General features: G+C 41.9%; 1 protein-coding gene, 1 long non-coding RNA gene and 1 pseudogene across 2 annotated transcripts in view; 1 reads left to right on the plus strand and 2 right to left on the minus strand.

Moving 5' to 3' along the window:
* The window catches only part of asic4a (acid sensing ion channel subunit family member 4a), a 413,457-nt gene that overhangs the window by 214,663 nt on the left and 174,399 nt on the right, over positions 1–24,395 (plus strand). The gene's annotated exons all lie outside the window — the stretch shown is intronic.
* Positions 20,095–21,318, minus strand: LOC148352590 (general transcription factor II-I repeat domain-containing protein 2A-like; annotated as a pseudogene).
* On the minus strand, positions 20,095–22,061 carry LOC148352591 (uncharacterized). The gene is made up of 2 exons (XR_015852765.1): positions 21,314–22,061; positions 20,095–20,517 (listed from the first exon to the last, which is right to left on the minus strand). It is a non-coding gene; the product is annotated as an uncharacterized LOC148352591 (long non-coding RNA).

The raw sequence follows: 24,395 nt of genomic DNA on the forward strand, positions 1-24,395 counted from the left end.
CTTGGGATTCAAGAAATGCCAACCATTCCTTAGTATCTATTTTCTTTTTCGCTCGCATTTTACTGTGCATATGACAATAAACACTTGGAATTGAGTTTAATTTGAAAATAGACACTCCATTCCATCCATTATCTGCACCGCTTATCACAGAAACATCGAGTTCAGTCTGAAACAAGATACAGGGACAATATAAAACCCGGAGTAGCTCACCGAAGTCGTTGTGTTCATAATAATGTGCAGCCAATGTCCTCTTATATCCGTGAGAGTAGTAAATCCAGGAGAATAAAATATTTACAAATACAGAATAGAAAAAAATGCCTTCTGTATGCTGTCAGCCATGTGCTATACGCATTCATCTTTTTCGGCCAATTGCAGGCTTTGTTTTGCCGTTTAAGCCAATGCCAGCCTGTAAATGATAAAAAGGATCCGCCCCTTGACCTCCGAATAACTTTAGCCAATAGTGATCGATTCAACTGATGATTGACATGTCTTTTTTGGCCAATTGCAGGCTTTGTTTTGCCGTTCAAGCCAATGCCAGCCTGTAAATGATAAAAAGGATCCTCCCCTTGACCTCCGAATAACTTTAGCCAATAGTGACCCATTCAAATGATGATTGACATATTGGTTAGCCAATGAAACGCCGGTAAATAAATCCCAGCATACACCGCGGACTACTTGGCGTTCGGGGGAAAATCTAGTCGGCGGCGGCAAGTTAGTTGCAAGACTTTGCGAATTAATTTTGTTCCATAAATAAGGCGCACTGTATTATAAGGCGCATGGTCAGCTTTTGAAAAAAATAAAGGCTTTTAGGTGCGCCTTATAGTGCGGAAAATACGGTAGTTTTTTGCAATTAGCTGTTAAGGATACACGGTTTTTAGCGAAAGCATGACATATGTTTTATTTTGGTTGAATCTCCAGTTTCTTTCTTTCTTTCACAAGACCAAATGAATGGATATTTTATTATTTCCTTTTCCTTTTCAAGCCTTTCCGAAAGAAGGGTCTCAAAATGACCGATTAAACAAGCTTGCAACCCTTACTTGATTCTTCCTGTTGATGGAAGAATCTTCCTGTTCTTCCTAATGCATGCTAATGACAAACTAGTGAACATTTCACTGTCAATATTGTGAAATATGGCCACGCACCCTTAATGCTGGCTCCGTTCAATAAGCTATTAAAGCTGAATCACAGATAACCTGGCGAGCATCAGGAAAGTAATCTGAAATTTGTGCTGACATTGATCCAGTAGGAAGGAGACCTATTGCTCCGATCAACACCGTGGACCCGAGAGAGGACTTCCTCGGACATTAATAGTTCGCTGTCCTACATTTTACCGACGCCGTATATCGTATAATATACACAGTGCCGGACTGTTTTTACGGAGCCGTGTTTTCCGTTTCCTACGACGGTGCCTAGCAAAAGTATTGCCCCCAAGAACGTTTCGTCAAATTTCGACACGTTTGAGTATATTTAAAATGAAAAAAAAACGGAAAAGTAGGTGATGCAAACTATTGCCCCCCTGTTTTCTCACCTCAGCCACCTGACTCGAAAAGTTCCCCAATGACTTCTGAATCCAATGTTGACCTAAATGACTAACAATAACAAACAGAGTGGACCTGTCATTAAGTCTTAGTTTAAAGACACCTAATCTGTGATGGGCTCTGAGGTTTGTGGAAGCAGACACTAGAGAACAGACAACATTAGGAAGACCAAAGAACACTCCAGGCAGGTGCTGCATAAAGTTTTGAAGAAAAGTTCAAAGCAAGAATGGGTGGCAAGATTTGCACATCACCGGGAGTACTTTGCAAGCAATAATATTGAAATGGAGAGAGCATAAAACCACTGCGAATCTACCAAGGCCTGACCGTCCCTCTAAACCTTTGACCCAAAACAAGGAACAAACTAATCAGAGAAGCAAGTGTCCCATTATCACATCATATGACCTGAAGGCATACAGAGCTGAGGTGGGACAATCTGTTGTAAAATCTGCCCTTTATTGGAAGAGTGGAAAGATGGAAGCCCTTTCTGAAAGAACACCATAAAAAGGCTCGTTTAGCGTTTGCAAGAGACCACATGGGAGAAACAAATAACATGTGGACCAAGGTACTCTGGTCAGATAAGAGTAAAATGGAACTTTTTGAGCTGAATGCAAAGCGTTACATTTGGCTTAAGAGTACCACTGCACATCACTCTGAAAACACTATCCCCACTGTCAAACAAGGTGGTGGCAGTATCATGCACTGTGGTTGCTTTTCTAAAGCAGAGACTGGGAAGATTGTTGAGAGTTGATAAGAAGATAAATGAAATCTGCTGGAGTCTGCAAGACACCAGAGAATGGGTCGCAGGTTCACCTCCCAACATGACAACATCCCTAAATATAAGGCAACATTAATAATGGAATGGTTTTAAGCTTATAATATAAAGGTGTTAGAACGGCTAAGCCAAAGTCCAGACCTCAATCGTATAGAGCTTTTCTTGAAATATCTGAAAAATGCTTTGCACAAACAATCATCAGACCGTACCAAATTTGAGCTGTTTTGTCAAGAAGAATGGGCAAATATTTCTGTTTCCAGTTTTGCAAATTTTATAGATGTCATGATTACTGATGCAAGGCACCTGAGCCTGCTCCTTTGGCGCCAACTGCCTCGGACACTGATTGGCTACCTGTCACTTTTTATACCCCTGTCTTCCTGTCACCGGTTGTCAGTTCGTCTGCAAACCTCAGCTTACGCTAGCAAGCTTTTCGACCCTGACTCTCTCCTGTTCTGATTCCTATCTGTTTCCCGGCTCCGACCCCTTTTCTGATCTCGACCACGATTTTTGCTCCCCCGTCCCGGCTACTGATCTGTTTTTTCCGCTCTCGACACCGCCATCGCTCCCCGCGACCAGCGTTCTACGGATCGTGTGTACTGTCCTTTCCCTTCTACCCAATAAAACTAAGAGAAACGCACGCAAGTGGGTCCTATCTCCCTTCTGGTCCTGACAATAGAGACATACTCAAAAAGACTGGGATTGCAGCAAAAGCAGTTGATACAAAGTATTAACTCAAAACAATACAAAACGTGGGCAGCACGGCGGCGCAGTGGTTGGCGCATGTGCGGCACAGTTCTAAGGTCTTGGGAACCTCCCGTGTGGGTTCAAATCCAGCTACCGGACTTTCTGTGCGGAGTTTGTATGTTCTCCCCGTGCTTGCGTGGGTTTCCTCCGGGCACTCCGGTTTCCTCCCACATTCCAAAGACATGCATTTCAGGTGAATTGGCCGGTCCAAATTGTCCCTATGTGAGAATGAATGAGCGAGTTGTCCGTCCCTGTGTGCCCTGCGATCGGCTGGCAACCTGTTCAGGGTGTCCCCTGCCCACAGCCCGATGATTGCTGGGATGGGCTCCAGCACTCCTGCGACCCTACTGAGAATAAGCGGTGCAGCTAATGAGATGAGATGAGGATAAAAAACGTTGCATACTTTGGTTTTTCTTCACCATTGTGTCTCACATTTTGATTCTTCAAAAACATTTTTTACATTTTATTTATCTTTGAAATATGGCAATATGGCTAAAGGTTCTCGGGGGCCATGTGTACCTTTTCTGTGGTAGTGATGCAGTGGCATTGTACTCTCTGGCCTGACTTTAGTGAAGGCAACACGAGGTAATATCCCCCTCACTGATGGTGAGAACGTCCGTCTGTCTGGATGTGAGCTTCGGGAATGGCTGAAGTCCGCGTTGTAATACATCTTTCGCCCGAGGTCGGAGGGAAAAGGCTCCACCGTCAATGGACAGTACACAAAATGAATGGGCCAACGGAAGGATGGTAAAATGCACCTTAGGGCTGAAGCTCAAGAGAGAAGAGATGGTCTGTTTTCTTCTTTTTCCAAGTAGGAACAACATAATACTCATCTCATCTCATCAGCTACCCCGCTTATCCTCATTAGGGTCGCGGTGGGGCTGGAGCCCATCCCAGCCATCTCCGCGCAGTGGGCAGGGGACACCCTGAACTGGTTGCCAGCCAATCGTAGGGCACACAGGGACAGACAACTCATTCGCTCATTCACACCTAGGGACAATTTGGACCGGCCAATTCACCTGAAATGCATGTTTTTGGAACGTGGGAGGAAACCGGAGTGCCCGGAGGAAACCCACGCAAGCACGGGGAGAACATACAAACTCCGCACAGGAAGTCTGGAGCTGGATTTGAACCCACGACAGGTTCCCATGACATGAACTGTGCCGCACAAGCGCTAACCACTGCGCCGCCGTGCCAACATAATACTGTATTGTAAAAATAATATCACAACCAAACTCAGTTAAAAATACTACCATAGAATCATTTGAGGAACACTCTTGTTTATATACAGTGGAACCTCGGTTCTCGACCATAATCCGTTCCAGAACCCTGTTCGAAAACTGATTCGTTCGATCACCAAAATCATTTTTCCCATTAAAAATAATGTAAATCGTTTTAATCCGTTCCAACACCCTGAATGTTTATCATGAATGTTTAACGGAAACATAAAGCCAACCCAGGCTAATCGTATGTTCGCGTTATCGTAATCGTCTGTACGAAAGATTACGCTAACATGAACGTGTAAAAATAAAAAAATCAGGACGTTTACAAGTCATTTAGCACCCGGGTCTCCACGAAAAGTGGTGAGCGGTTCATTGGAAATGGGGCTCCGTTCCAACACCCTCAATGTTGGGCTCCGTTCCAACACCCTGAATATTTACCTTGAATGTTTAATGTAAACATAAAGCTAACCCAGGCTAATCGTACGTCCGCGTAATCGTAATCTTCCGTACGAAAGATTACCCACGTCTTGTGGGGCAGATGTTCGTTTTAACAGGCTGACACTGATGCAAGAGAGCGGTGAGCTTTATATAAACAGAAAGTCAATCTCTCAACAAGCCGCAGCTGGCACCGCACGGGCGGGGCCAATATGGCACCACGGCAACCGTGACACACAGGGGCGGGGCAAATTGGGCACCACGGCAACCGTGACACACACGAGCGCCATGGCAACCATGACATTTGGTACCATCTTTCTTTGTAAAAAATCTCTTGTTTGAATGTGGGCACATAGGGGCTTATAGTCAAGTGCGGCTTATAGTCAGGTGCGGCTTATCTATGCACAAAATTATTATTATTATTTTTTTCTTTAAAAACGAACTGGATGCGGCTTATCAGATGCGCTCTTTAGTCCGGACGTCACGGTGGTTCAAACCGAGTGAAACACGAAGCGATTCCTCCCCGTTTACCTGAGGAAACGGTCGTTAGATTCCCACGTGTCATCGTGCGGGGGGTTTTCGTTTGAGTATGCCTGATTACACATTTCAATGTGCACTTACAAGACTGCTCCTGAGAAGAACATTAATGAGCTTTGCACGCTCGTCTTAACTTATATATGATAAGACGGCGGATAAGCTCATGTTAAGCGTCCGTTTACACTTTGCTTGTCATGTGAGAAAAAGAGAGCGAGGGTCCTAATAAATTTCAGAACATGTGTAAAGTGCCACGTTTCCTCATTAAAAGCCTCGCGTGCTTCTGTGGTGTAATGCCAACTCATGGGAGGCTGCTATAATTAGCCCCCTCCCCAAATATTGCATTGTAAGAACTTACAAGCAAAGCATGGAACAGACGTCACGGCTGGGGAAGACAAACGGGTCTTCCATTAAAAGAAGCCCTGCGGGATGTTGGCAATTAAAAAAGACAAATATTTTCCCAATTATGGTCTAGTAACACAGGGGTGTCAAACAGGCGGGCCGCGGGCCGCATCAGGCTCGATAAAGAATTGAATCCGGTCTGTGAGACAAGGCTGAGGGAAGCGCAAGAGAAAAACGAACTGCAGGTTGAAATATGTCCACTTGATGTTGCCAAATCCAGGTGCCTCTCACAAATGCTGTACTTGTATTTCTCTCTCTCTCTCTCTCTCTCTCTCTTCCTCCCTTTTTCTCTCACTCTATCTCTCACCTTCACTCTCTGTCTCTCTTTTCTCTCTTTGTTCCTCTTTGTCTCTCGCTCTCTGTCTTTTTACCTTCTTTTGCCCTTTCTTCCTTTTCCTCTCTTCTCTCTCTCTCTCTCTTGCTTTCCCCTTTTCTCTTTCTCTACTTCTCTTTTCTCTCCCTCTCTCTTTTTCTCTTTCTATTTCTTTCCTTCTCTCTCTCGTTTTCCCCCGCTCTCACTATTTCTCTTTGTATCTCTTTTGTTTCTCACATTCTGTCTCTCTCCCATATTTTCTCTTTTCTCTCTCTCTTTTTCTTCCTTCCTTTCTCTCTCTCTTTGTCCCACCGTCTCTCTCTTTCTCTCCCTCTTATTTCTTTCCCTCTCTTTTTCTGTCTCTCTAATCTAGTAGAGAGAATGTTTGTTCTATCGTGTGGCCCCCAAGTTAAAATGAGTTTGACACCGCTGGTGGAACACATTTAATGCCATAACGGTGTGAATCCCTAATGCGCCTTGCATGGCTGCACGGCCGCTATTGGTGTGTGAGTGTGTGTGTGAAGTGTGAAGCACATTGTAAAGCGCTTTGGGAAGTCGTCATTGACTTGAAAAGCGCTATATAAATACAGACCGTTTACCTAGATAGCTCAGAACTGACTTTTCTGTTGGCCTGAGACAAAATGGCAAAAATGGCAGGCACCGATTCTTCAAATCCGAGCAAAGCGTCTGACATTAAATGAGTTAAACACCCCGTGTGGGATGTTGGCAATAAAAAAAAAACGACAAATCTTTTCCAAATCACAGTCTTGTCCGTTTAATTACAAACTCTTGTGATAAGGGCATCGTCTTGGGATAAATAGGAGCAGTAATGAAGTATGGCATTGCTGTTTATGTGCGTCCTTGACATTCGCTTTGAGAATAAGGAAGGGGTAGTGGCCATCGGGAGGGGGGTGTCTGCATCTTTCTAAACAGAATTTGAAAGTCCGTGTGAAAAGATAAATGTCAGCAGGCTTCACTCACAAATCTGTGTGAGAGGTTTTTTTGGGGGATGTGTGACCTTCAGAATATCTCTTTCTCAAGATAATTAGAAGGACATTTTGGAATAAATACTGCTTACGATGATCAAAGTGGTCCCAAAAGCTGGATTTAAAATACATGCCAATAGAGCATGCCCTTAAAGGGATTGTGTGTATTATTTAGTGCCTCAAAATTAATATATATATATAAAATGTGTAATTGTCATGGTAAAGATTGAAGTAGAATGAAGAAAATACTGTAATGTCCGGACTATAGAGCGCACCTGATTATAAGCCGCACCCACCACATTTTAAGAGGAAAACCGATTTTGTACATACACAAGCCGCACCTGTATATAAGCCGCATGTGCCCACATTTAAACATGTAACACAAACACAAAATTAACCCAAACCCGACTTCAAGTCCCGCGATTGAAACTAAATGTCCTTCATTAAAGTCCACAGTCCAAAAATCACAGCCGGCAAAATGAACGGAAAATGATACCGGTACTTAAGGTTTAATGCAGACCTGCAGAGTCCGGGTCCCGTTGAAAGTAATCTAAGGAAAAAAGTGTATATTTCCAAAAGGTAAGGGTGGGAAAACTATATCAGATGAACACATTTACTCACGCAACTCCTTTTTCTTTAACCAACTTTTTACCCCCTCTTCTTTCCTTGTCTGTCCCTCACCTTTAGCGGTCCCCACTTAAACTCGGTACCCCGCGTTTGTGCCGCCCCTCATTTTTCGTTCACCCGTGCAAAACATATCAGAATAAGTGTCTAAAATAAATACAAATAAATTGCACATATTTACAAAGAAAGATGGTACACCGAGAGAATTTTCAAAGCTTTAATAATAATAATATAGCTTTGACCGGGCAGTTAATGGTAGCAACACTCGAGCGCCGCTAGCGGCCGTTAGAAAAATTACATAAATTGGCCGCATCACTGAATACGCCGCAGGGTTGAACGTTAGGGAAAAAAGTAGCGGCTTATAGTCCGAAATTTACGGTAGTTTAAGTTTTTGATAGCCCCATCCAACGATGGTGCGTGTTTCCAGGATCGGATCAGGTAAGAATCTTCCTCTAGCTGAAGGCTCATTTATTGGAAAAACAAGAATAAAACTACGCATCTGATTGTTTTTTATGAACACAGGAAACCAATCTAATGGGTTTAGACAGGAATCACATTTTTGAATGTAGTGTATAATGTTGCTCGCTAGATGGTGTGCGGGCATAATAAGTGAGCAATAAGGCAAACTCTTGAGCGCGCTTCCGGGCACCAAAAACAAAACTTTGTAAACACAATGCGTCTCTGAAAGACAAAAGGAATATGGGAGGCAAGGTCATCTTTTGACCTTGAAGGCGCTTGCCTCTGAACACCAAGTGAAAACGTTAAAACACACACATACTGAGTATGCTATAAAAATATGAACGTATTATGGTATACGAGTACAAAATTATAAGAGTATATAACATAAAAACACAAGAGTATGAAAGTCACATGTAAACCATATTTTCCCTTCCATATAATATGTGTGTGTGTGTGTGTGTGTACACGAACTTTCAAAAAACATGCTTTTTTTTAATACTCTAAGGTTGAAATATTTGCAAAAGTTTTACTTAACATGTGCCTCGCTGATAAGTTTATTCTGTTTTTAATATTTAACACCTGCGAAGGAGATTTCATAGGATGCCAGTTTGTTATTTGCTCTTTGATTGCCACACCCTTTTTTGTAACCTAGGAGATGTGCGAAAAAGAAAGGGCTCAGGGGAGGGTCTTTAGGACAGGTTTGACTCTCTTATCTGATTTCTTCTCTCCCTTCCCTCCTTGCAAGTTAAAAATCCATCAATGTCTTTTTTTTGTTATTTGGGTTTTCTACTTAAATTTAAACTTCTCACTCATTTACTAAGCTGACATAATTATCCTCCATTTAGCTGTCACGGATACCCGAAACTGGGTGAAAATAAGAGGGAAAATGGTGACGTTTGTTTACAACAGTCGCCATAGTTAGTCTTCCTTCTGCCTTGTAGCACTCATTTACATAACAGTGACAAATAATAAACACTGTCTTTTTAATTCATGTGTTTTGGTGCTCTCAAATATTGAATCAAGATGTCTTTGAAAGAGGTTCTACTGGACTTAATGTAAAGTATTGTTGTTACTGAGTTATTTTAAAAGGACACACGACACAAAAACAAACTAGATTTGGCTCGACCGATGTGTCACAGGAAAACATAAAATTTCTTGAAATATCTTGATGCAACATTGCTCTTGTAGTGTGACACGCTCAGCAATTTGTCGCCTGGCGTATGTGGCATATCACAATCTCTACAACGAAGGTCTGGAATGTCAGAATCGTTGGTCGTATGATTGTCTAACACGGCTACGACAACCTTCCATGTTTTTGTCACTGTTGACCAATTGGAAGACAGTACACTCGCGGTAACGATGGAATCACAAAAATAGATGAAGGGATATCGAAAATCAATGTGAAGTAACGCAGACAGACGTCACAGCTGCTGTCTGGTGGATATTGGACCTGGAGGAAAAGGTTGTGGAGCTGTGGCAGAACTATCCTTACCTCTTTGGTACCATTTGTTCTTTAACTCAGGACCGTTCATTCATGCAGCTATTTGATAAAACCTCTCAGAAATTAGGTAGCTTACTTGAGCTAACCTACTACCGTAAATTCCGGACTATAAGCCGCTACTTTTTCCCCAAACTTTCAACCCTGCGGCTTATTCAGTGATGCGGCCAATTGATGTCATTTTTCTAACAGCCGCCAGCGGCGCTCGAATTCAAGGCACATGACGCAGCTTACAAGCTAAACGCAATCGAGCAGTCCGATAAAGAAGGTAACAGAGCTACTGCACGCAAACTGCACCTTGCGAGCGTGTTGCTAGCGTGTTTTTGATTAAGGGAGCATGGGACGTAGTCTGTAAGACAAAGTCTCTTAGCATACTGGGGAAGACGACTTTGATGACGTCAATAATAAGGAGGGAAATGAGGATGGTTTACTGTGGTTTCTGCAAGAATGGAGTGTTTTTTTTAACAAATCGGTTAACTGCGTTGCGAGCATGTTGCTAGTAGCGTTTTGCTACCCTTCACAGGCATCGTTTGGGATGAAAGTTATATTATTATTATTAAAGCTTTGAAAACTCTCTCGGTGTACCGTCTTTCTTTGTAAATATGTGTAACCCATGTATAATATGTATTTGCAACTGCATATTTTTGTAACGTATTTATTTGTATTTATTTTGGACACTTATTCTGATAAGTCTTGCACTGACCAATTAAAAAGAAGGGGCGTAACAGACGCGAGGGATGACGGGAAGCGGGGACCGGTAAAGGTGAGTGTTTGTGGACACAGCAGACAATAGTGGATATATATTTTTCCCACCCTTACCTTTGGAAATATACACTTTTTTTCCTTGGATTACTTTTACCGGGACCCGGACTCTGCAGGTTTGCAACCGTTTTCGGTCATTTTGCCGGCTGTGGTTTTTGAACTGTGAAGTTTGTGTTCAAAAACCAAAAAAAACCCCAAAAAATCGCGGAACTCAAAGTTGGGTTTGGGTTAATTTTATGATTACGTTACATATTTTGATTAGGGCGCATGCGGCTTATATACAGGTGCGGCTTGTGTAAGTACAAAAGCGGCTATCCTCTTAAAATGTGGTGGGTGTGGGTTATAATCAGGTGCGCTCTATAGTCCGGAATTTACGGTAGGTTCTGTGACTTGTCCTTGCTGGGTGCCCTCCTATCCAAAAGCACTCTAGCACACATTATCCAGTTGTAACTAGTTAAGACCATTGCATTTCACATCGGCACATTGGTGGCTTAGTGACCCCCTTCCTGTTTGGGTGGGCGGCCAAGACAATAGAGGACTAGGGATTATTTCAGATAAGACAAACTTCTGTGTCATGCTGAAAAAGGATATTCAATCTTTCTGTCATCCAGAAAATAGTTCGATAGTTGAGAATGTGCCGTCTCCTGGTCCTTATTTTTTAGTAAAACCAGTATTAAGGTGGTTTGAAGTTAAGGCCGAACCTTTCACAACGGGGGCGGCATTAGCTCAGGAGGTAGAGCGCTTGTCTTGGGATCAAGAGATTACAGGTTCAATTCCCAGCTCATCCGTGTTATATGTCGAAGTGTCCTTGGGGAAGACACTGAATCCCTAATGCCCCCAATAAGCAGGTAGGCGCCTTGCATGGCTGCATGGCCGCTATTGGTGTATGAGTGTGTGTGTGTGAATGGGTAAGTGTGAAGCACATTGTAAAGCGCTTTGGGAGGTCTTCATTGACTTGAAAAGCGCTACATAAATGCAGACCATTTACCATTTACAACGATGGCTGTATTAAAAAAATAATGATGAATGTTTGTTTTAATAAAGTACTCAATAAGATTCAACTGCTCAGCAGGACTTCTGACACCCTTGCGTCTTATTTTTGCCTTTCTGAGCAGAGAATCACATCTCATGTCGAACTTCATTCGCTGCCTGTGCTGCTACGTTAACTGAGAGTTGTCCTTGATTAACTGCTGCTTGTCACTGAAAACCTATACCAAAGCAGTGCTCCTGACAAGGATTGGGTAGAGTCCTGTCGGTTTCAGGAGGCAGGGGATCATTCTCTGCTCCAGTTTTTCACAGTACTCGAGTTTGTGTTTCCCTTAATGAAACTTTCCAACTCCAGTTGCACTCATACAGCCCCAAACCATGACATTCCCAACACCATGCTTGACATTAGGCATGACACAATCATGTTTGTACTCCTCACCTGGTTGCTCACCTAAACCAAATAATTTATCTTTAACTCATCAGAACAGAACATATCTTTCCAGTAAGCCATGACCTATGTTATGTATATGTATATATAGACTTAGAATCTGACTAGTCAGTGGCAAAGATGGGTAATCATGTTGTGAAAGACCCTGAAAACCCCTAGTGTGTTCCAGATATTAGCGTTGCTAAAGTGGTGGTTTGTGCACCTGATTTCAATACCAGCTGGCGTTTGCCTCAAATGACAGCTTCCATTTTTGCTTCCACCTGTTGTTTATGTGCGCAAGTCATCCAAAAGCAGCCATCATGTGCTTCATTTCCTCACCATCTTCCTCACCTTGCGAGTCAGTCAAGGGCACTCCCCTATGGCTCAACACGGACTTAATCAATACTTGCAGTTTTTGGGATCCAACGGCTACTTCCTGCATTATCTATCTACCGAGAGAGCTAACTGTGGTCATTGTGGTTGCTGTTTACGTTCCACCGGATGCTAACGTTAGCATAGCGCTAAATCTCCTGCCCGCTGCTATCAATAAACGGCAGCTTTCACACCCCGACAGAGCTTTTATCGTCGCCGGCGACTTTAATCGGGCATGCTTAAAGACTGTACTTCCCAAATCCATTCAATACGTGGACTGAGAAATTAGGGAAAAAAACACTGGACCGTGTGTACAGTAAGATCAAACATCTAGTTGGATCCGGCCATCTCTATCTGTCCCTCACCCCCTCATACACCGCCCTCCGGAGGAAAACAAAGCCTATGCAACAAGGACAGTACAAACATCGTCTTTGTTCTTTTATTTCTTTGTTTTCTTTATCCTCACTGTAAAATGTGGAACTGGAGTGCCACGTCCAATTGTGTTTTGTCACAATATATTCAACCCATGTTGTAACAATGACAATAAAGCTATATTCTATTCTATTCTTCTATTAGAATAAGAGCAGTGAATTGACAAGAATCAGTGTTTGTAAGCACCTACTTTTGAACTGGCGCTTTAAGAACGTGAACGGTGAAAAACAGTCCAGAGTTGATTCTTCAAAGTTTGGCGATGATGCCTGGAAGAGGTCACCTTTAAGAAAGCCTCTTTCAAATGCAGGTTCTGCAACTCCGGGGCCTGATCTCGCCAGACATCGGCTGTATACAGAGTAGATGCCACTGAATAAATAAAAATCTCGCGACCAGCTAAGCAGCAGGGTAAGATGTTTGGATCAAGATGAGAGCCTTCTGAGCTCTGTGGATATAGAACCATGCAAGTGAAATTATGTCTGCTTCAGTTTGTATTCATGGTTTTGGTGGCCCTGCTGTAAGGTAAACACATAGAAAAACCGAGCAGGATTTGTATGGGTGCTTGAAATCCTTAAAAATAATTACATTAAAATGTTTCTGTTGTTGTGTTTTCAAGGTTTGAAAGGTGCTTGCAAATGCTTGAAATTGTTTCAGTGTTCATCAACATATCTGCTTAAAAATTACACTAGTACTGCGCTTCACTTTACCATTGCATTTCTTCTTCTCTCGTTATTGAAAGTAGCTGGTATATGTTTGTACAGCATTTCCCGATATAGCGTCATCGCCCCCTACTGATCGCATCCAAGAGGAGACGTAAATAGCGTGCCATGATGACAGATTTGGATCACCTGTGCCCGCTCGTTTGCTACCTGATTGGTTCCCTGTCATTTTTAAGCCCAGTCCTTTCACTCCCCTATGGACAGTCCGTCAGCGAACCTCTGTTGTTTCTACAAGGCAAGCATTTTGACTCTGCCTCCCGTCGGTCCCTCTTTTTGCATCCGTTTTTCCACCCGTCCGTTCCTGATTTCTCCGTTTGTCTCCGGCTACGACCTGTTTTTGACCCCGACCACGTTTGCTCTCCCGTCCCGGCTTACGACCCGTTCTTGATCCCGACCACGTTTTTGCTCTCCTGTCCGGGCTATCAACCTGTTTTTTTCCGTCCTTGACACCACCATCTCCCGCTACGGAAGATCCACTTCTGTATTCGGATCACGATCCGATTGTGTGAGTGGCTTGCTTCCCGCGTCCAGCGAGCACCAGATCGCAGGCACGTCTTTCCTCTTTCTATCAATAAACTTGTGGTTAACGCTACGCATTTGGGTCCTGATTCCGTTCTGGTCGTGACATAACGCGCTATGAAAAGTGTATGAAGGTGTGAGAATTACGTATAAATTATGGACATTTATTTTTGCCCATGCAAAAACTAAGGTAATGTTTCCCAATGGTAAATTGTAATAGGGAGAACTTCATGCAACTGAAAATGTAAGCTACATTTTACATTATTATTTATTTTTATTATTATTATTATCATAAAATGATTATTAGTCATTTTTACCTAACACCTAAATGATCTGCCCCTAAAATAATGTAAATTTCAGATATAGTAAGTCACAAGAGTAACAACAACCCTCATCTTTCTGCTTCTATTTCATTATAATGTTTACTTGAAAAACACTGGAGAAACAGTGCTTTTACACAATAAAGGGTAGTCTGTGCAAAAATTCTATATCAATGTCAATGTATTTTCCCCCCAAATAACTCAAAATATAGCCGTTAGTTGCGAAACCCCTGGTAACAAAAGTGAGTGAACCCTGAAGTCAAAGTTCCTGAAGTTCAATACTTTGTGTGGCCACCATAATTTTGCAGAAACACGTGTTCATGGATTTCACCAGGGCCTCACAAATTGCCACTAGAATGTTTTTCCACTGCCATGACAACATGACTGAGCTGGGGGATATTCAAGATCTTGTGCTTCTGCTTCAGGATGCCCTAATGGTTTTCTATTGGATTAGAATCTGGAGAAACCGTTGGCCAGTTCATCCTCTTTACCCTTAGTCCCTTTAAAAAGGTCTTGGTCATCTTAGAAGTGTATTTGGGGTCATTGTCAGGCTGGGACCCAGTTTCTGGAAGGATCATTGTCTGTTCCAGTTTTCCACAGTACTTGAGTTTGTGTTTCCCTTAATGAAACTCGCCAACTCCAGTTGCACTCATACAGCCTCAAACCGTGATATTCCCAACACCATGCTTGACAATAGAGATGACGCAATCATGTTTGTACTCCTCACCTGGTTGCTCATCTGAGCCAAATAAATTCATCTTTGTCTCATCAGAACAGAGAATATCTTTCCAGTAAGCCATGACCTTTGTTGACACACTTCTTTTAATGGTTTTAAAGCAATAAATCTTGAGTAATGTTCTATTAAACTTTGTAAAGTAAACAGCTACTGTATATAGTGACCTTAAAAAGCAGTGCAAATATGGTAAATTCCTTTTTGAGGGGGTTGATTTTTAGATTTCAAATGAAATCGACGTTTAGAATCAGGCTAAAAAATTAGAGGCCTTGAAACCCATTTTAGACAGCAAAAGTCAAATATAATTGTATTTATTTGTAAAGGTCTATGCCATTACATTTGCTTACTTGCAACCAAGGACTTATTTCGATGTAAATACCTTATTTTCCTGACAATAAGTCGGTCCGGAGTATAAATTGTTTAAAATTCGTAAATTAAACATGCCTGTGTCTCATGGGAGTATAAGTCACATTTTTGTAGCTCTCGTAAATAATTTAAAAAACACTATGCTATCAGAAGGAGCTAGCTTTTTGCAGAAGATAGGACACAGCTTGTTTTTATCGTGGAAGAATCTTAGCTGGAGATGACTCTAATTTTAGCAAAAGATAACGTTAGCTTTCAAAATAGACTATGGCACAGGTGTCGAACAGGTGGCCCGCGGGCCAGATCAGGCCCGCTAAGGGATTGAATCCGGCCCGCAAGACAACACTCAGAGAAGCGCAAGAGAAAAACAAGCTGCAGGTTGAAATATGTGAACTTGATGTGGCCAAAGCCAGGTGCCTCGAACAAAGACACTGTACTTGTATTTATTTCTCTTTTTTCTCCCACTCTGTCTCTGTTTCGTTCACTCTCTGTGTCTTTAAACCTCTTTTGCTCTAACTTCCTTTTTTCCTTTTCTCTTTCTCTCTTCATACCCTTCACGCTTTATTTTCTCTTTTCTCTCCTTTTGTCTTTCTATTTCTCTTTGGATTGATTTCTTCCTCTCCCTTTCTTTTCCCCCTCTCTCACGACTTTTTATCTTTTGTTTCTCACGCTCTCTCCCTCTCTCGCTTTTTCTTTCTTTGTCCCTCCCTTTCTCCTTTTCCCTCCCTCTTTCTCTTATTTCTTTATCTATTTTTCGTTCTCTTTAATCTTTAAACGTAGCATTGCGAAAAACGCGTGTCAGTGAGACAGAAAAGAAAAAAGAACGTTATAGACCGAAAAATACTGTATCATAAAATGAATGATTGGATTCTGAAAATTGAGCTTGTGACATTCATTAAAACTAAAAAAAACTAACATTTATAATTGCTTCATATTTGTTCTTCTATTACATGTTTTTTAATGTTAATAAACCACAAAAAGGTCCCTGTTTGTTTTTTTTAATTATAAATATTTAACATTTTTCCTTATTTAGCTGTTCCACCTAATGAATTTAATAGTCTTAACATTTGCAAAATTACCTTTAAGTGTCAGTTTTTCTCAAATAAGTATTGTTAGATGAACTAAGTAAAGGAATTTTAAACTTTGTGACTCTATGCTACCAACTCCTGACTTATTCTACTTGCTGACGCCATCTTCTGGCTGGAATCATCATTGCAGTCTCCGTCAAGCTGCTTGTATGTCACGTTTGTATCCGTCTTATACGACCTTGAATGAGCTATTTTTTGAAATATTACATTTTTTTAATCTTTTGTTGGTCTGGGTCGGCATTTGGACTGTAATTCAAACAGTCCTTCTCTTACTTTCACTATTTTCATCCTGGATTAAATGAAAACTACGGTGAAATAACTCTCCAACCTCCCCTCCCCCTGTCTTCTTTCGTCCAGCCTAATGGGCTCTGTAGCCAGAACACAGATGAAAGTAAGATAAAAGCAGATAGGAATGGTGAAACAAATATATAAAGGCTCTTTGATCTCTGTCAGGCATTGTTAACACATAGTTAATGGTGAAAAGATACCTCAAACTACGCGCCGCACCTTTAAAGTCATAATTGCAGCCTCTGTCAGCTCACTCATGATGCCCGTGCAAGGATATGCATTTCTTAGACGCGCTAGAATGAACTCTTCTTTTTTTGGGGGGGGTTGGTGTTTTTATTCCACTACAGCAGACCTGGGCACTCCGGTCCTGGAGGGCCATACGTCCTGCCAGATTTTGAAGTTTGCTCTTCTTTAACTCAGGTGATACAAATTATAACCTCGTTAGCAAGCTAGCAAGTGCTCTTTAACGATACTGGTGATTGGAATCACCTGTATTGGATCAGAGAAACCTCAAAAATCATGCAGAACATACGGCCCTCCAGGACCGGAGTGCCCAGGTCTGCACTACAGATTGGTCTTTTCTTACTTTTACCATTTCTCCGCCACACTAAATACACCGGGAGTGCACGATTAACCGAAATCTAATCGATGTTACAGTGGAACCTCGGTTCTCGACCATAATCCGTTCCAGAACCCTGTTCGAAAACCGTTTTGTTTGATCACCGAAATCATTTTTCCCAATAAAAATAATGTAAATCGTTTTAATCCGTTCCAACACCCCGAATGTTTACCTTGAATGTTTAACGTAAGCTAACCCAGGCTAATCGTACGTTCGTACGAAAAGATTACGCTAACATGAACGTCTAAAAATAAAAAAAAAGGATAAAGAAAATAATTATGAATAGGATTTCTTAACTTTGTGGTGGTCAGCAGAAGGCGCAGGTGGACGGTGGGGAGAGGAAAATCATCAAAAGTTTTTCAACCTTTTCCAAAACTTGCGGCCGTTGCTTGCTTATAGCACTCACTCCCTTAGCCACATCACTAGATTTCACAGCCTCCTTATTCTTTAGTATCGTACTGATCGTAGATTTAGCCATACTGTATTCCCTAACAAGATCAGACACTCGCACACCTCCTTCATATTTGGCTATTATTTCTTTCTTAAATGCAATAGTTGTACGCACTACTTTTCTTTTTTCACCTTTAGCAACTTTGCTGCTTGCACTGACTTTCTTCGGAGGCATAATTAGGGGCTAAAACACCCGTACGCCGCTCAGCATCGCACCCTAGCGTACGCACTCACGCATTACCGGCGTTCGAAGTCCGATTTTTTGACCGAACAGCGAAGCAAGAATTTCTCAAAATTTTTGGTCGGACTCCGATTTGTTCGAACTGAGAGGCGTTCGAAAACCGAGGTTCCACTGTACTTAGTGCAGTTCTTTTTTAAAGATTTACAGTTTGTTTTTCGATTGATGGAGTGTTTGGCAAACTGTTTGGTGCTATTCAATTGGGCAAACACGCGGGCGTTTTCGTCCTCTTGTCCCTTGCAATTTTGGTTAATTGGTTTTTCGGTTAATTAACATGTTGATGTATCGTTGATTGGATGATAAACATGGCTTTGTCTCGCCGCTGCGCTCCTGCATTCCCTGGAGGGGTCAGGGGGAGTAGTTGACTGATGCGATCCTTGTGTCGCTCTCTTTCCATCTACAGTGAACTTTCAACCATGGGCGTAACCAGCCTGTATTTCGAGGTCCTCAAGCTAGGGCTTGAGGTGAAACTGGGCCAAATCAGGTTTTCTAAGAAAACTGATTAAAATGTTCCACTGTTTAAAATCTATATATTTTTAAATGCAGGATTGGGTACGGGGCAGCACGGCGGCGCAGTGGTTAGCGCATGTGCGGCACAGTTTATGTCATGGGAACCTCCTGCGTGGGTTCAATTCCAGCTCCAGACTTCTTGTGCGGAGTTTGTATGTTCTCCCCGTGCTTGCGTGGGTTTCCTCCGGGCACTCCGATTTCCTCCCACATTCCAAAAACATGCATTTCAGGTGAATTGGCCGGTCCAAATTGTCCCTAAGTGTGAATAAGCGAATGAGTTGTCTGCCCCCGTGTGCCCTGCGATCGGCTGGCAACCAGTTCAGGGTGTCCCCTGCCCACTGCCCGATGATTGCTGGGATGGGCTCCAGCATGCCCGCGACCCTACTGAGAATAAGCGGTGCAGCTGATGAGATGAGATTGGGTCCGGTTACTTTAACTGGATTACTTTCAATTACTTTCGGATTACTCCAATACCAATATGCTAATAAATGACAAAATAGACTAAATATAAATAAAATGACTAAATTTTGTGCAAGTTTGGGGAGTAACGGCAAAAAAGATGTAGGCAAGCTGTTTGGATTTATTTTCATTTTGTTTCTGTCGCATTTTATGTTAGTTTTGCCGGAGATCAAAGAGATCAAAGCCAGGAGAGAAAGCTTACCACATGTTGTGAGTCATCATTTTATTCATATTTAGTTTATTTTGTCTTTTATTAGCATATTTGGTATTGGAGTCATCCAAAAGTAATTGAAAGTAATCCAGTTAAAGTAACCCTACCCAACCCTGTTTGAATGGCTTCACAAAATACGATCTAAAAAAAACTTTAGGAATTAATGTCCATCCATCCATTATCTGCACCGCTTATCCTCAGTAGGGTCACGGGGGTGCTGGATTCCATCCCAGCTATCTTCGGGCATTGGGCAGGGGACACCCTCAACTGGTTGCCAGCCAGTCGCAGGGCACACTCAGTGGAGCAAAATTGCTGTTCTGGTTGTTGCAGTGAATAGCCCAAAAAAGTGAAACAATTTAAGTTGGTTCAACGTCTCGATCTACTCTGAGTCTGGTTGCCAAGTGATTATAGAAAATTGACTCGCATACGAATAGTCTGGTCTCCTGAATCCCAGCTTGAACACAAAAAGAAAAACAGACCACTTTTCCAAAACATGTTTGCCAGTAATTTCACGAGAAATGTTGCTCAATAGTAGTGATAGTGACTTAAAGTCTTAAACTCAGAGGAAGCGTACAATTACACCATATAAAAGTCAATGAATCACTACTTGTTGTATCTCTAAGCTTTAGTACGTACTAATAGCATAAAGGCAAGGTGAGAAAAAACAAGATAGTACTTTTGATAAGTTCATCCATCCATTATCTGCACCTCTTATCCTCAATAGGGTCGCGGGGGTGCTAGAGCCCAACCCAGTTATCTTCTGGCAGTGGGCAGGGGACACCCTGAACTGGCTGCCAGTCAGTCGCAGGGCACACAGAAACCCACAACCATTCATACGCTCACTCATACCTCGGGACGATTTAGAGCAGGGGTGGGCAATTAATTTTTATCAGGGGCCGCATGAGAAACCTGAATTGTGTCAGAGGGCCACCAACTTTCTTTCATTGTAAAATGCTCAAATTAAATATTTTGAATAGCTGATGCTGATAATCAGAAGAATATAGCACTCTGTAAATATTTATATTAGGCTATGTGAAATTGTGGTGTATTGGTTAAATAAGAAAAACAATCATTGAACCAGTGCAATTTATTTTTAACTTGTTAATTTCCACAAACAATAACTTGTAACGTTCTCCACCTCATGTTACCTCTTCAGTGAGAATAATCCAGTCTGTTCTGGGCTTGAACAAGGGCATTGGAATCTGGCGGAATGTCTGAAGTGGCTATGCGAAGGACAGCTGAGAGGTGGTCAACAGTCATAGAGGATCTATGTTTGGATTTATTAAACTTCATAACTGAGAATGTCTGTTCACAATGATAGGTAGATCCAAAGAGGACTAGGATCCTCTGAGCATGCTTCCTCAGGTGTGGAAAGTTCTCCTCTTTGAGGGAGTAAAAATCCAGCAGTGAGACTGACTTGAAGTGATCTGCCAAAAGTGTGTCAGACTGCAGATCTATGAGTTCCATCTGAACTTCACTTGGGGCATCATCCACACTGCAGTTGAAGGGAGAAGAGACCATGTGCATTTCACTCTCAAGAGTTTTGAAATCGCCTTGAAAACTCTGCATGCAATGTTTCTAACATGGTTGAGTACTTTTGGAGGTGATCGCCTGATCTTTTGGCTTCCTTAAGTGTTGGCAAGTGGGTCAGAATGTTGTCCTTCACTTGGCTTGAGAGAAGCTACAGTTTTCTCATAAAAGCCTTCACTGCACTGTACATCTCATGCACAAAAAGGCCCTTGCTCTGCAGTTTGACATTAAGTTCGTTCATTAGTGCGGTCACATCCACAGTGAATCCGAGGTCTGCCAACCAGTCTTCATCTGAAAGTTCTGAGACGTCATGACCTTTCTGAACACAGAACTCCTGAATCTGGTTTCTCAGGTCCCAGACACTTTTCAGAATTTTGCCAAGGCTGAGCCACCTAACAGTGCAGTGATAGCTTATGTCACCATATTCAGCCTCATTTTCCTCCAACAAAGCAACAAACTGTCTGTGATTTAAAGCTCTCGCTCTGATGAAGTTAACTATTTTAGTGACAGAATCAACAACATGTTTCATTTTTAACACTGTCTTACACAACACTTCCTGATGTATGATACAATGCAAAAATGTCAATTTCTGATCAGGGTTCATTTCTGTCACTTTATCCTGCATTCTCTTTAAAAGTCCAACATTTTTCCCGGCCAGATTTGGACAACCATCTGTTGTCACACCTGCAAGCTTGTTCCATTTCAGTTCTAACATGTCCATACATCCATACATGCATTTACCTCTCTGAACAAGTCATTACCTGTGGTTGTCCCTTTTATTGACTGCAAGGATGCCAACTCCTCCGTGATTTGAAAGTCTGCGGTTATCCCACGTAAGAAGATGAGCAGCTGGGCGGTGTCACGTACATCGCAGCTCTCATTCAAAGCCAGAGAAAAAAAGTCAAAGTCCGCCGCTCTTTTCCTCAGCTGAAGCTCTAAATTTCCCGTGATTTCCTCAATCCGCCTCGTTACAGTGCGTCGGGAGAGTGAAACGTTCTCAAACGCGCCCTTTTTTTCTGGGCACATCAGCTCAGCAGAGTCCAATAAACACTCCTTAATAAACTCTTCGTCGGAAAATGCCCTACTTTTTCTGGCGATTTTATGAGAAATTACATAACTTGTCCTGACGGCTGCATCTCTGGAAGTGTGAAGTTTAGTGAAAAATCCTTGTTGGGTTTGTAGTTTTGCTAGCAATGCATCAGACTCCCTTGCACGCTCTTCACCAGACAGGTTTCTGTATTCATCTTCATGCTTGGTCGTGTAGTGGCGATTCAAATTATATTCTTTAAACACAGCAACCTGTGTACCACAGACTAAGCACACTGCTTTACCTTTAATTTCTGTAAAGAAATATTTGGCAGCCCATGTCTTGTTGAAAATACGGCATTCGTTATCAACTTTTCTTTTCTTGGGGTGTGCCGACATCTTGAGGGTACCCTGGCGAACAGTATCACCTTCACTCACTCAAGTGAATACGCGCGTGAAGGCGCTACGTCTATGACGTGTATATGTAGTCAAAATAAAATTTCAAAATAAAAGTTTAATTTTTTTTTTTTATTCATGGTGTTTATGATTGGTCTTACGCGGGCCGGACAGGGACGTACAAAGGGCCGGATGTGGCCCGCGGGCCGTAATTTGCCCAGGTCTGATTTAGAGTCACCAATTAACCTGCCATGCATGTTTTTTGGAACATGGGAGGAAATCGAAGTTCCTGGAGAAACGCACGCAGGCACAGGAAGAACATGCAAACTCCACACGGGGCGGCTGCGGTAGCTTGACCTCTGCACCGTGGGCGCCATGCTCCTGTGTTCAAAACAATATTTTTTTACTGAATGAAAGTTATTTGTACAGCTACAAGGAACTAAAGAATACACACAGTTGCCTTAAGGACTTTAACAGACATTTTTTCCAATTCTTCCACTAGAATAGAATAGAATAGAATATAATATACCTTTATTGTCATTGTTACAAATGGGCTAACATATTGTGACAACGAAATTGGGCATGACACTCCAGTTTTACACATTCATAGTGAGGTATGAGCAAGAAGATAAAGGAACAGAGAAGATAATGTTATAAGACAAGGGGGATAAGGCTATAGTTATAATTTACATGGTATTTACACAAGAAATGTCGGCATGTGGGATGTTACATACAGGGTTGTCGTGATAACGTTGGTATCGTAAAACGGTTTTAACTACGGTTAAAACAAGAAATCCAGTGAGAATCATCCATTTTGCAGAGCCACAAACATACTGGAATCATTCAAGTATGAAAAACAACAACGTATTTTTATGTTTTGGAACTCAGAAAACATATTCATACATAACGGTATTTAACGAGTTCATAAATAAATAAACAAATTAAGGTTTCTTTTTCGCGGATTTTGACTGTTACAGCTTCTTTTTGGAACGCTTCCCCCACAGAAAACGAGGGATTACTGTATATTGCACATCAAATACCAGTCTGTCACTATCAGCAATAAGGAGGTGGCGAGAGCACTCCGGTTTAAAATGATGACTCTCAACACGTGGTAAGCTTTCTCTCCTGGCTTTGATCTCTTTGATCTCCGGCTAAACTAACCCAAAAAATGTGACAGAAACAAAATGAAAAGAAATCCAAACAGCTTGCCAACATCATTTTTGCCGTTCCATGTATTCCGTTACTCCCCAAGCCTGCACACAATTTAGTCATTTTATTCATATTTAGTTTCTTTTGTCTTTTATTAGCATATTTGCTATTGGAGTAATCCAAAAGTAATTGAAAGTAATCCAGTTAAAGTAACCCTACCCAACCTTTACAATGAGCACAATTATCTGCAGTGTGTTGGTTTTTTTTACTCAGTTGTCAAAAAGAAATCCTGAAAATGAAAAAGTTATCCCCCACCTCCCAGATGTCCTTCAAGACTGGCAGACACAACTTGTAGAGTTTTACCGGGAAAAAGACAGGCTGCTGTGATTGAGTGAAACCCAGACTGTAAAAACCTGGTGACAGTTTGCTCAGGAGATAAATTGGCTCCAGCAAAAGTGTCTACTGCTGCTGTCCGGGTCTGAGCGTGTAATTTCAGCCTGACTTCTGCCTCACAAAAAATAATTTATCTGCCTGGTTGGTAAGGATCAAGCCTAACATCGATATTATCGATACTGAGCGAGTACTGTACATTCCGGATTATAGAGCAGTCTTGATTATAAGCCGCACCCAGTTCATTTTTAAAGGAAAAAACATTTTGTTAATGCATAAGCCACACCTGACTATAAGCCGCATGTACCCTCATTGTAACATGAGATATTTACCATGAAAGATGGTACACGGAGTTTTAATAATATACGGTACCTTAACCCCTTAATGTTCCAGCGGCCCGCTGGTGGGACTTTAGATAAACAAATCTTAAATCTCAAAAATAAAGTTTCTTTTGTCTTTTATTAAATAAACATGACTTGACTTGTATTACCTTATGTGCAGTCCGTTCTCAAGGTTTCTTCATTTTCCTCATGCTGAGGTTTTGAGTTCTTCTGTGCCCTCATGTAGGTTTTAGATCAGGGGATGGTGACATAATAGGCTGTAGTCTGCAATAATCTGGTCTGTGCAGCCCTTTGAGACTCCTTGTGATTAAGGGCGTCACAAATAAACAGGACTTTACTTGATTTGAGGTTTTTGAGTATTTCCTTGCCCTCAAGTTGGTTTTAGATCAGGGGATGGTTTCATAATAGTCTGTAGTCTGCAATAATCTGTGGTCTGTGCAGCCCTTTGAGACCCCTTGTGATTAAGGGCGTCACAAATAAACAGGACTTGACTTGAGGTTTATGAGTTTTCCTTTGCCCCATGTAGGTTTTAGATCAAGGG

The sequence above is a fragment of the Urocampus carinirostris genome, chromosome 14 (assembly GCF_059441175.1).
Source record: "Urocampus carinirostris isolate Australia breed hairy pipefish chromosome 14, RoL_Ucar_1.0, whole genome shotgun sequence".
Taxonomy (NCBI): Eukaryota; Metazoa; Chordata; class Actinopteri; order Syngnathiformes; family Syngnathidae; genus Urocampus; species Urocampus carinirostris.